The following is a 13,288-nucleotide window of genomic DNA, read 5'->3' as shown; positions in this document are numbered from 1 at the left end:
GAGTTGCCGCGGCTTCTCAAAGGCTCCATGGGGTTTGAAATGAAAAGGCTCCAGACGAGCGTGGATAGTTATCTGTGTAAGACTCTAAATATTCATATCCAAAATCCCAGCAGCGCGCCAAAGAAGAAAAATAAAACTCATAATCAAGTCGAGACATATCACTCAAAACAGATTACTCCGACGTGTTTGGAGAGTCAATCTGAAACCAGACGAGAAGAATCATTCTTTTGTGTCGTGCAGCATCCTCAGGTTCCTTAAAAGCCACTCCAAACTAAATTTATTGTTTTCATTATTACAGGAAATGCTGGTGTCTCAGAATAAATTTGAACGTCTTTCTCTGCGTGACTCTTGTTTTCTGCCATTTTCGTCGCAGTCACTCTGGTGCCAGCGACTCCCACATGCAGCTGCTCTGGTGCCAGTCATTTATCACGGCGCTGTGGCGTTGACCTTTGCGGTCCTTGTTGTGTCTGCTTGTTAATCTGAGTGACCAAACAACAGTCTTCGGTCCACACTGAAGTAACTCAACTGCTGTTAAATAGATTGCAACGAAATTAAGTACAACTACCCACGGTGACAGGAGAGTGATGAGATGAATAATAACTCCAGTCATCCCCTGAGTTTTCAGCTCCAATCTTTTTTTTAATTTCTCTTTGTTTTATGATCGAACACCTGCAAAATTAAAGATGTTCCCATGAGCCTCAGCTGTGCCAAGTCTTTGGTGCCAGTTGGCAAATGCCTGCATGAGGACATTAGCAGCTAAGCGTAAGTGAGACAGTGAACATACCTGCTTCACATTATGTTAGTATCAAAGTGCAATATAAAGTCATTACTTCATAATATGTCATCTTCTTTTACTGTTTTGCAGTTTTGGCGTCTGCCCTACTGCCAAGTACCGCCATCATTTCACTGATGAGAAAAACTTTAAACCGATTTATTACCTAATTATACGGCCCCGGCTGATTGATCGGCTGGCTGATTTAATTGGCTGATATGAGTGCTTCTCAGAGATATCAGTTTTCACTATCTGCACTGGCCAATAAGAACCACCATGAACATTTATTTCGTGCCCAGGTGAACTGCAAACTGCCTGGGTTTAATTTAGATAGAATGTCCTTGCATTGGTTGATCCACTAGAGAAAAATAATGTTTACATTCATTGTGGTTCGCTTAGGTTGCCTCAACACAATACTGTAGGTCTGATTACGGCTGGTGGGAAGAAAGCGTGTAATTATTTATTAGAGGCTTTTGCCCATTTTGTAGTTTTTTTTTTTTTTAACTTTACTTACATTTTCCAAGAATTTGCTGCAGTGCTACATTGCTACACAATATATTTAGTAGGGATGCACCAATGCATCGGCTGAACATCGGTATCGGCTGATATTCGCGTCATTGACTGCCATCAGCCATCAGCCATCACTGTGCACTTTCAATTTGTTCAAGTTTCTGGGCCGTTGCCAATGTTTAAAGTTGTCAAATGTTTAAAGTAGTCGGCCAAACTGTAGTAACAGTTTGGGCGATCGGTAACGGCCCAGAACTTCACAATCGGTACATCATTAATATTTAGTTTTAAAGGTAGATTCTGGAGGTTTGTTTGTTGCAGTTTGTAAAAAAAAAAAAAATTAAACTAGATGGATTTCATTTATAAATCTAGCGTTTATTTTTGAGCAAAAACCTCCAGACTCTACCTTTAAACACTAAAATGTTGGGCCTCCACTACATAATTGTCACAACTGTTTGACCCACAGATATATTTCACTGTGTAAATATGAGAAATATTGGGTGATTAATTGGTGATCAGATTTCTGGACTCCCTGTCAGTATTGGCCTCAGTCAGCCTTTATATTGATTATTGCTTAAACATATAATACAGTAATATCATTTGAAAGACCCTCCCCAGGCTACGCAGTTTGCAATCAGTCAGATTACATGTCACATGTATGAGTAGGCTACATGCCCTGTATCACACAACAAAAGATTCTTTTGACAGTCATTAAGTCATTAAGTTGATCAGGAGATGAGATGTGTTGTGGGTCACTGTCAAACTGACTGATCACTATTTTAGCTCCGTGATAATTAATGAGAGCAGCAGATCGTGATGATGGAAAAAACACAGACACTCTGAGGAAGCGTGGAGACATTAGAACCAACATCTGCATCTGACGTTTAACTGTTTCTCCACCTAGAATCACAAAGTGTGGAGATAAAACAGAAATGAAACATTTAATGTAAAAGCGCGACTCCACTGCCGTCAGCTGTCTGAAGCAATAAACACCAAATAATCCTCTGCACTCAAACCAATTTATTCAGACTCTACCTCTGAAAATTGGGGCGACATCTGCTGCTGCTCATTCATGGTCCATCTCAAATTAAAAGGAGGATCGACAATTATCTGAGGCTGCCATTTCAAATTAAACATGTGAAGTTAAAATAACAAAATGATGCTTCTAATATAAGAAACATGTGAGCATCACATCAAATCTCACTTAGATCTTTAACTAGTCAACTTCATAATCACAACTATTTATACTATTTTAATCACTTACAGTGAAGTCATTTCCATTACAGTCAGTGTTAATTAGAGCTGACCGTATATTTTCATTATCATCATAATGTGAACATGCACGATAAACACATCACAAAAGGTTGTCTAAAATGTGATGAGTAAGGAAAGGGTTAAATTAACATTCTGTCTAATTGATTGATTATTCGTGTGCACTTTTTCAATAAAAGTATGAATGTATGCTCAATATAGTTTATATTATTCTATTAAAGCAGAAAAATCTAGGAACTGTGTCATTTGAATTGGGCCGCCCTGTAGCTCGATTCCCCTGGTGGCCCTTTGCTGCATGTCATGCCCCCTATATCTGCCTCCCGATTTCCTGTCCCTCTCAACTGTCCTATCGATTAAAGACAAAAAGCCCCCCAAAAAGTACTTAAAAGAATATATGCAGCATATCGTATCGCATATCGTAAAGGCAACATTGAACAGTGTCATCGCACATTTTGCTGATAATCCTGCAGGTCTTGTGTTAATCAACATGTCTCCAAAAACAAGAACAAGGCCAGGCTGGGAAACAACAGGAACTGTGCTGTACATTCTCACAATGTTCACATCTCAAAGATAGGCTTCACCAGTATGAGAGGAAAACACTTGGAGGGGAAAGGACAACAGAGACAGATGCTCCAAACAATTTCATTATCACCTCTGTGTGTGGGACTCGGCGTAGGTCGGCCGTCGCAGAGCACCGATCGGCTCTGATTAATATCCCCTCTGTGAGCCGATGACATCACCGCTGCCGACGTGCGCTCGCGGGCCTCCACCTCCTACCCACAGTGCATTTCAACGACCACAAACAAGAGGAGGTGTGGAAGCTGCCGCGGGTGTCTGACAGGCAGCTGCTGTTGTAATTAAAAACCGCCTCCTTTAAACAAGTGCACAGGCATCAAACTCTTAACTTTGTGCTTCAAAACACACACCTGACCTCAAACTCTCCTTCTTTACTTTGTGAGGCACGTGCCCGACTGTCGGCTCCACCACACACACACAAAAAAACATGTCAAAATAAAAGAACTGCAGACAGAACAAGAGGCAACTGTGTCGTTTCTCTGTCCCAGACATCTGCTCACCGCGAGCAGGAGTGTTCAGCTCCGACTCCGCTGGACAGCATGCTAAAGTAGGTCTGCGCCGTGTCGCCATCAGCACGGGCAGCCATGCGGCAAATGACCGGCTAGCCGCGGCCTTTTGCTAATACAGCACCAGTTCCTCACAGAGGCTGGGAGGCAGGGAGGCAAGCTGGGACCAGATGTAATCACTCCCAAGATAGAGGAGGAGGAGGAGGAGGAGGAGGAAAGAAGAGGCGATGTTAAAAAGAGAGACTGTGTGTCGATGTGTTTGAGACTGCTCATTTAGAGGTGGTTCGCAAAACACAAACACATCAGTCTCGCACACGAATATAAGAACTTGTGTGGCTGCAGGGAGGGGAGACGCAGATTGCAAAGACTTTGAGCACCAGGTACAGTAACAGCCTGGAGGCCTGTGTGTGTGTGTGTGTGTGTGTGTGTGTGTGTGTGTGTGTGTGTGTGTGTGTGTATCTGTAGAAGAGTGAACAAACGAGAGTGTGGATTCAAAAACATCCTACGGCAAGATAAGGATGTGAATCTCCAGATGCATCACCTGGGCCCCCCACCATCCCATCATCCCACCATCCTCAGACTCATAGCAGCTCTCTCTCTACTTAATCCGGGCTCAGAGATGGACGCCTCGCTCCATTACAAAGCTTCAAGAGGATTGAACCGGCGCAAATATTAGAGGCGTCCTCCGAAAATGGAGTTGCTCTCAAGTTTTGCTCACAATGCCTCAGTCGCCCCGGAGCTCGGAAATCGCTCTGCCCCCTCTGTAAGCTCTTCACTGATCCTGTTTGAAGATGATTTTGATAGTTGAAACAAGTGAAGGATTTCGGCTTCCACACAGATTAACCTGCTCCAGCAGTTGACGGCTTCTTTCCTCAACAGCTAAACAGCGGAGAGAGAAGCGAACACGGCGACGTTCAGGTTCTTGAATATAGAAATAAAATGACAATGAGTCAATGAGACAGTGGTGCAGTGGGTAGAGCAGGCACCCCATTTCCTGTCTATCTCAACTATACTGTCAAATAAAGGCAGAAAAGCCACACAAAAAAACTTTTTAAAAAAGAAGCCAAAGTCTGTTTGGGGAACACACGCCCTGCTGGAGCGCGTTCCCTCCTCGGCCGTGGTTTTCCATATTTATCCGTGGGAAAAGGGCGGATGTGATGACACTCAGCAGGCTCTGGCGTTGGGCGAGATGATTAAAATGTTCATTAACACCGATCCATCCAGGTTATGAAATCTGTTACACACCCCTGTAGCACCCACATGGAAACAGCCTGTGAGATATGACACCACAGACACATAAATCCACACACACACACATAAACACATATACATACACTCTATGCTTGGGCGGTGACCACCTGGCCCCACCTGCGACAAACAATAAGCAATGTCACCTCTCTCGTGCCAGGCAAATAAACAGTGTCTGTGGGATTAATTGTGGTATATACACACAAACAGACCACCCCAGCGCTGAATAAATGAAAGCCGCTCACACCTTGGTGCTGGTAAACACCCCCAATCTGTTGGATTAAGACCTGAGAGAAGGAACAATATGAGCTGCTGCCCGCCCCGGCCTCTTGTCGTTACCATCGGAGGCTGCGGCTGAAAGTGTGTGGGCACAATTAAGCTCAATTCACATAGAGAATTACTCATCCTTTGCTCTTTTACAGTCGGCCTGCTGGGATGTAAATAACTTTATAACATGAAGCACTTACACACCAGATACAACAGTTTCGTACCCCACCTACAGTCGCTAAAGCACAGTTTAATTTAGACGGCGTCCGTACACACCGAGTCTCACCTACACTCCCACCAAAGGGGACGGGGGACTCAGAAAGCCGATTAATACAAATACAGTATGGGAGGAAACGTGCGCACACATGCACATTTGCCGCCCGACAAAACACAAAGCTACACACATTTGTTTAGTAATGACTCCCCTCTCGTCGCCGTGACCTGATTTCCTCACATAAGTTTACAAGTAATGAAAACCAACCTCCATACTAACACCTACACACACACACACAGCCAGAAGTGGACAGTAACAGAGTACTTTTACTTGAGCAATATACTTAAAGGGATAGTTCAACATTTTGGCAAATTGGCCCAAATTGGTCCAATCTTAGGAGTAGGTTTTGTTACCTTTATTTGTCGGCGCAAGCTATTTTTAGAACGGCGGAGCAGAGCCATGAGCTTCTCAGAGCTACGCTACGGAGGCTCATGGGATTTCTTGGTTTCTCTCATCAAACTCATCAAATACACAATCCAACAACTCCAAAATGCTCTGGTGGACAAGTTGTGACCTGCACATTCACCACGCTATGAGATAATAACGGAACGTTATGAGACAGAGTTGTTTTCGAGGCAAATGCAGAGACTGATTGCCAGAAAAACTGCACCCAACAGGAACGCGCATCAGTGGTTTTGTATGAATTTACCTTGAAAACAACTCATAGCTCTGAGAAGCTCGCTGTTCGGCTTGGTCGTTCTGAAAACAGCTTGCACCGACAAGTAAAGGTAACAAAACTATATTCCTAAAACTATAGGGATTATGGCAATGGGCCAATTTGCCAAAATGTTGAACTATCCCTTTAAGTACATTTTCAAGTATTTGTACTAGGTGTTATATTTCATTCTTTCTAAGATTATGACTTTTCTTCTACTACATTGAAAAGACAAATAGTGAACTTATGACTCCAATTTCTGAAGTAAAGTATTGTCCCAGTCATGGCGACTGAGTAAAGATGAGAAAGAAGAGGCTTCACATTCATGTTTGAAATTCATCATTTGTTTTAAACTTTTACTGCGTTTAACGACAACTACAATTCTTCACTACCTACAAAAATTTGCCATCCAATGTTTGAAAACATGTTGAGCCTGAAATGTTTGTTTATATCCAGATAAACAGCTTGTAGATGTCTGTTGTTCTGTTCATTCATTGTGGTTTTTATGGCCATTATTCTACAGATGCTTCTACAGTGACTCAGCACTTCAGTAATTCATTTCAGAGCCATTAGGTTCTGTAAATGTTGAGCAATTCAACAATGTGTCAACATCAAAAATGCATTCATGTATACTTAGTATTTTTTAAATCACGACTCAATCAAACAGAACAACTTTAACTAGCACTGCAGTAACACCTGAGCAGGAGTATAAACTTACTCTGGAGCTTTGTACTTTCTCCAACTCCAACCAGAAAACAGGTCAGAAAAAAAACCTACAGTCTCAAGTTTTTAATAACATGCAAACACAACTTGTGCATATTAATAAAAACACAAAAAGCACACACACACATACTCATAGAGCTGACACATCACAGCTGGAAGCCTGCTGACCTCCCCAAGGCCCAACAAGGGCGAAGCGGAGCGCACACAGGGACAATAAACGCAGATCTATGTGCGTAATGAATAAGTTACACACTCCTATTAGGCCGGGCAGCGGTGACAAATGCCTCTCATTCACTCACTGGGCCACTGGCTGTCGGCAGGAAGCAGGAGACACCAAGGCAAAGCGAGGGGAAGCTTATTGGGTTTTAAAAGGCCATGTAATCCATTTCCTTATTGGAGATGAATAAGCTGCTGTCTGCACCGAGTTTATTTATGGACGAATTAAACACGTATGCAGTGACAGGCAAAAAGCAAAATGAATCAAAGCGCCGGTCTGTTCGCTGTTCGTGTCTAATCCTGGTGGGAGAAACACAGGAGATGAGAAAAAATGAGACAGGAAATATGGAATAAAAAATTCTTGAAGGTACAGAAACCAGACTGGACTGACAAAATAACACATCTTTTTGAAAAACAGTGATTTCTGGCTGAAAGTAAAGATCAAATCTGTTCTATGGGAAACCCCTGAGGAGCCGGATCCATAAGGATCTGGAAAAAACAAACATAAGGTCTAAAAAAAAAAAAGAAAAAAAAAGAAGGATTTTGGGGGGAAGGGACTGGTTGAAACAAACAAAACCAATTTCTTCAGTCTTTTACATCTTGAGGTCACTCTTTCCCATTTGTGCTGTCCCAACAAAAACAGAGCATTAATGTGAGGCAGTAATGGCCTGCGTAGATAACAATGAGAGGAAATAGAAATATCACTAAGCTCTCGACAAGAAAATGGAAGAGGGGGAATTCCATCTCACCAGACTAACTGCCCTCTGACCTGTTATCGATCTCCTCCAGTGTCCTCGGCTTGCCCAGCCAGCACTTAACAGGTTAATAACTCCTGATCCCTATCCCGCTGCTGGCAGGCCAATCTTTTTTATATACAGCACCGCGGGCCAATTTCAGCTGACCGCATGCAGCAATCAGCCAATCTCAGAGGGAGGAGGCCAGGCCCGTTTCCTCGGGGTTCGGTGACCGTTTCCTCCCGGGGGAATCAATCCCCCAGGTGAAGCAGTCAGTCAAACACCGGCCGGCCATTACAGCTCCCCGCTGGGGGAATGAAACGCCTCGAAACATTATCACCTGAAAGACAAAGAGCTTCCTCTGAGGCCGAGGCAGCGCAGGCAACTCTGAGAGAATGAATGTATTTTTTTATCTAGTCGATGTCCTTATTTCCAATCTATCATTGCACCAATTGACTTCAGACAACAGCAGCTCCATCACAATCCGCTCTCGTCTTAACCCGTGGTGTTTCTTTAGTTAATAGACATCCACACCTCAAACACTTTCTCTCTCTCCCAGTGACCGAGAGCAGAGCTGCCTCCTTCACATCAGTACCGAGATAAGACTAAAATAAGAGCGTTAGGTAGTTTCAGCCCTAATAATCGTCTCTGACTTTGACTTGTACAGAGATTTTATGTCCTCGTCGTCTCTGCTGTGCCGTAAATCTTCCTCCAACACTTCTTTCCCCGTCTCTTCTGTACTGGAGGACGGCTGAGCTGAAATGAGACGACGGTGCTGCTGGCGTATCATTTAATGACGTTGTTAGTCCACATCTGATGCACCATACAAACCGTGATATGTCACTCTGAGGAGTAAAGCTGATAAAGCTGATGTTTTTCCTCTTTGAGAGTGGATGTGCATTGAGATCCCACTGGGCTGCAGGACTTTACTAGAAAATAAGAGGCAGGTAGCTCCTCCACCTTTGAAAATAATTAAGCCTGATGGTATCAAACTTCAATCTTATATGGGACATCAAAATAAGCCTCGACAGTCAATACCAAATCTAAACAGGCCAGACCTACACATACAGAACTGGACTTAACAATCTTCATCGGACCCCGTCATTTTTTGCACTCCAGAACACAAATTTGCACACCAACCAGCACCTTTCCACCTGATAATAACTTGTAAATATTAGCGTTAATAGTAGTGTCCTTTTTATATTTATATTTGTGTTTTATAGATTTTGAAAATATTTTTGCACTGTTTTTCTAATCCAGTTTTTGCTCTGTTGTTTGTTGTGGCTGCTATGACAATTCAATTTCCCTCTGGGGATTAATAAAGTTTTTCTGATTTGATTTGATCTGATCTGATCTGATCTGAAATACCTAAGGAGTGAAGAAGTGAATATTTGGCATCAGTGAACCAAGATATCGGATAACAAGTAAAAGCTTAAAAAAGAAAAAAGATCAAAACAAGAATGGTTAAGACTTAAATTCTAGTGGAAGTGGAATCAGAACCAATAGGTTATTGAAAATCAATACACGACCCTAGGGTTCTCAGAGAAAGAGAGAAGAGAAGAAGAGAGACAGAAATACTGATAACTGGACAGGATATGTTCACTGGACCAATCAGGTCCAACCTAGGACCCAAATAGGAGATGATCCAAAAGATATTGTAATTGAGTCAGTTTCACGGGGTCGGGCAGTGTCCTATTGTATCGACACAGTCTGTGTGTGTGTCCGAGCGTACTCGCTCTCAGCAGCTCTGATCACACGCTGCGTCATAATCACTGTCACTGTTCTCTCTGGTTAGGTCTGCCTTGGTTGACTGGACTTTGGATGAGGTCTAATTATCCCTCAGTCTGTTTGGACTTGGTCCCTTTTCATACAGGGTCTCCATGTTTTATGTATGAATGCGGGTCCGGTTCAGATCAGGTCCCTGACAGAGCGAGCTGCAGAGCGAGCTGGGGCGACGCGACGGAAATGATGATGGATTAAGAAATGTGTTTTGTGGGCGTCTGGCATGACAGAAATATTAAAACCAAAGCACGCTGTGGACACTTTGTTTGAAGTTTACCTGCACAAATATAAAGAGGAGTGAAGGGGACTTACACAGATTATAGTAATTTAAAAACTCATTTGCTGCTCTTTCAAGGCCACTGATTCATGTTGGGGAAAAAAAAAGAAAAAAAAAATTAATACGTTTGCATAAACCTTCGAGGATCTTGGAGACCCACGGGAACTGTGGAAAACTGGGTTACTCCACACGCTGCTCCGTGTCTCTCCCTGGAGATTTCTCTTCATCTGACTCTGCGTTACAGTAAACATGACTGTCACTGTTACACTACAAGTCCCTCTGGGTGCCATTAATGGCTTCTCTTAATGACACACACACACACACACACGTATACGCACCTATCTGGAGCATTCAGCCCACATTGTAATGTAACGTTCATCTACTTCCTGCCTTCCGTTAAACAGACATATGCAGATTTTCCACGCGTGCTAGAGGGGCTCATGTGAAAAACACACAGGAACAGGAAACATGCTATTCTCTCATATGCAAGTATAAGTATAAGAGAGGGGAAATCCCCCCTCACCCCCCCCAAAGAAGCAGAGCGAGATGGCATCACACAGGAAACAATAATTATCACTCCTCTGAAACAGAGGGAAAGGAGAAGCATCTTTTGTGGCGTGTCAGTGGGGCTGACAGCGCCTGAGGAGCGTTTGAGAGATCACGTCTGCGGCGCTGTCATTAGACAGGAGAGGTTTCAGAAAGGCAGCACACTGATGGTGGGGAGGCATGCTGACAGCACATGAAAAAGAGCCGCTTGTGTATCAATTCATCCTCGTCTTCTTCTTCTTTTTCTTTTTTTTCCCTCTTTCTTTCCGCGATTTTTGCTCCCCTCTAAACTGCTCACACATCATTCCTCCTCCTCCTCTGCTCTCAACACACACACACACACACACACACGCTCTCACACACGCTCTCACACGTAATACCAGCAGACTCTGGTATTCAACATCAAAGTATGATGGAACGAGGCACATCATTAGCAGGAGAAGACAGAGGCGAAGGAGGATGAAATCATTTAGACGCCGCTGTGGAGAGGGAATTACTACGCCTGTCGGGATGAGCGGGAACGGAAGGAGAGGGAGAGACAGGGAGCAGGGGGAAGGGAGGGAGGGAGAAAAGGTACAAATGATGGAAAAGAGAAATGTCAACATCGGTGAGAGAGATAATGAGCGGAGGTAAAAAAAAAAAAAGAAAAGAAAACACAAACAACATACAAAACAAAACCACACACAAGAGAAGTTGCCTAATAACAAACCACAACATGTTTGTCAGGACCGTGGAGTTAAGCTGGGTGGTGGCTATTTCCTGATTACATGCATATTTTCATGAGTGAGGGAACCTTCTCGCGCCGATCATCAGTGTCAGTGGGCCAGACGGCCAAGGTCGACAGGCTGCACACAGAAATTGAGGAACCAGAGACCGACATGATGCAACTGTGGGTCGGAGTTACACAGGTGTGTGTCTGGAGAACACTCCTGACATCATCTTTACCTGCTCTGAATAACTTTTACACACAAACAAGGTGCCCTCGGGGTTTTACCCATCAATGATTTGGATCCAATTTATGTGTCTTTAAATAAAGCACCAAGTGCATCTACACAACAAAGGTGAATTCCAGTTAGACACAGCTTGGGTCCTTATAGTTTTGGCCACAATATGTATAATATCATAGAGATGTTGGGCACAAAGGAAACAATATGAGCAGCTTTTAAACAAAGACAAACTTATTTGCTCCATAGAATAAAGCAGATGGTAAAATTGTTCTTCAAACTGTCTGTTAAAAACTTCCATCACAGCAGGGTTGTGCAACCATCCGCGAGAGTCAGTTGTTCAAAACTTGGTATTATTCATCAAATATGTTTCAGTAACTGTGAATCCCAGTGAGACTTCATGAAGTCAAAGTTACCATGACTTTAAATGGAGTGACTGTTTCCTGTGCTTTGCTGCTGCTGCAGGATGCGGCCTCCTCGCTCGGCACAGAGGTGGAGAGCCTCTATGGCAAGAGGAGAAATGTGCCTCCTGGTAAAGTGTCTAATTTAAATCCTGCATCCTCTTGGCCAGCAGCTAGTGAACGGTAGCCGTGCCTACCAATGAGGGTTGGACTGACTGCTTGTTGTTCAGAGTCGGAGGCTGTGCGAGCCCCGCGGCTCCGTGCAAGGATGGAATATGTTGCTGACTAAGCTGACGTTAGCTGTTGACGGTCGGTAAATAGTTTTCTGACCACAGGCCGACTGCTGCTTAAATCACAACGTCTTGTTTTCTATTATAACAGAGTTTACGTGAGACGCCCTGGAGGATCCCACTCAGGCTTCAGGCCCCACTGCTGCACCACGGTTCATGTCTACGCCTGTTTGCTACTATGTCATACTGTCTCTCTCTCTCTCTCCATCAGCTTGAGGTTGTTTAAAGGTTCTTGTGATGAAAATGAAACAATGTAATGAGTGATACAGCTATTTGCTGATGCTGTTTTTTTTCCTCCAGCTGACTTTATTGCCATTACAGCATTGTTAGTAAATGACCTCGGTGAGCTCATAGACACATTCAACACACAATTATAACACCATCACAGGAGTAAGAGCAGAATATGAAAGTGAATATGTCACATTTATAGAACGTAATAATCTAAGTGTCATTACTCACATTACATTACAATGTGAGCAGTGTGTTTTGAGTTTTTAGATTTTTCCAACAAAAAAAAAACCTTTCCAACAGTGATGCTTTAAATTTGTTTAAAAACTTATACTCAGGTTTGAAGTTTCCTGATCTCAGTACTGGGGGAGGATTTGACTCATTCATTCACTCCTACATCACAGCATCACTGATCACAGACCAACATCCATCAACAAATCTGACCTTCCACACTTGCTGTTGTATGAATGGCTGATGATGAAAGCCTTTTTCTTATTCTTTTATCTGTTTATCTTTACATTTTCTCACTCAATTCAATTCAATTCAATTCAATTAGCTTTATTGGCATGAACAGAAACCCATTGTTGCCAAAGCACTGCACAAACCTCTCTGCACTCTCTGACAGACTTTTTATGACACTCCTCGGACTCCATACCCTGCTTGTCCTGCACTGTTGGACTGCACTGAAGTTGCCATGTTTATATAATGGCAACAATTGATGGCCGAAAATAATGACAGTCGGGGCTTTTAAAAAACTGGAATTTTCATTTCACTTAATAAATAGATGACAATGCAATCACCGAAATCCATGCTTGTTTTTTTTTTTTTTTTTAAAGCAATAAGCATTGTGGTGCTTGATAAAAAGGGCTTATCTCATAGCAGCAAAATATAACCGTTTGTTCTAATGTCATTATAAAAAACAAAGGTGTCATTAACTAGATATTACAAAGTTCGACAAAACTCTTTACCTCTGTCTCACAAAAACATACAAAAAAAACCTTCACAAACACATAAACCCTTGGGGGCGTCACAGATAACAGCTCTCCCTTCTATCCCCCAAAATGCAATTA

General features: G+C 42.9%; 1 protein-coding gene across 1 annotated transcript in view; it reads right to left on the bottom strand.

Annotated features, from left to right (window-relative positions):
- snx29 (sorting nexin 29) overlaps positions 1-13,288 on the bottom strand; it is a 157,710-nt gene that overhangs the window by 109,330 nt on the left and 35,092 nt on the right. The window lies entirely within an intron of this gene.

Source organism: Trachurus japonicus, chromosome 19 (genome assembly GCF_045865225.1).
Source record: "Trachurus japonicus isolate A0001 chromosome 19, Traja_1.0".
Classification (NCBI taxonomy): Eukaryota; Metazoa; Chordata; class Actinopteri; order Carangiformes; family Carangidae; genus Trachurus; species Trachurus japonicus.
This window is presented reverse-complemented; position numbering and strand designations above follow the sequence as displayed.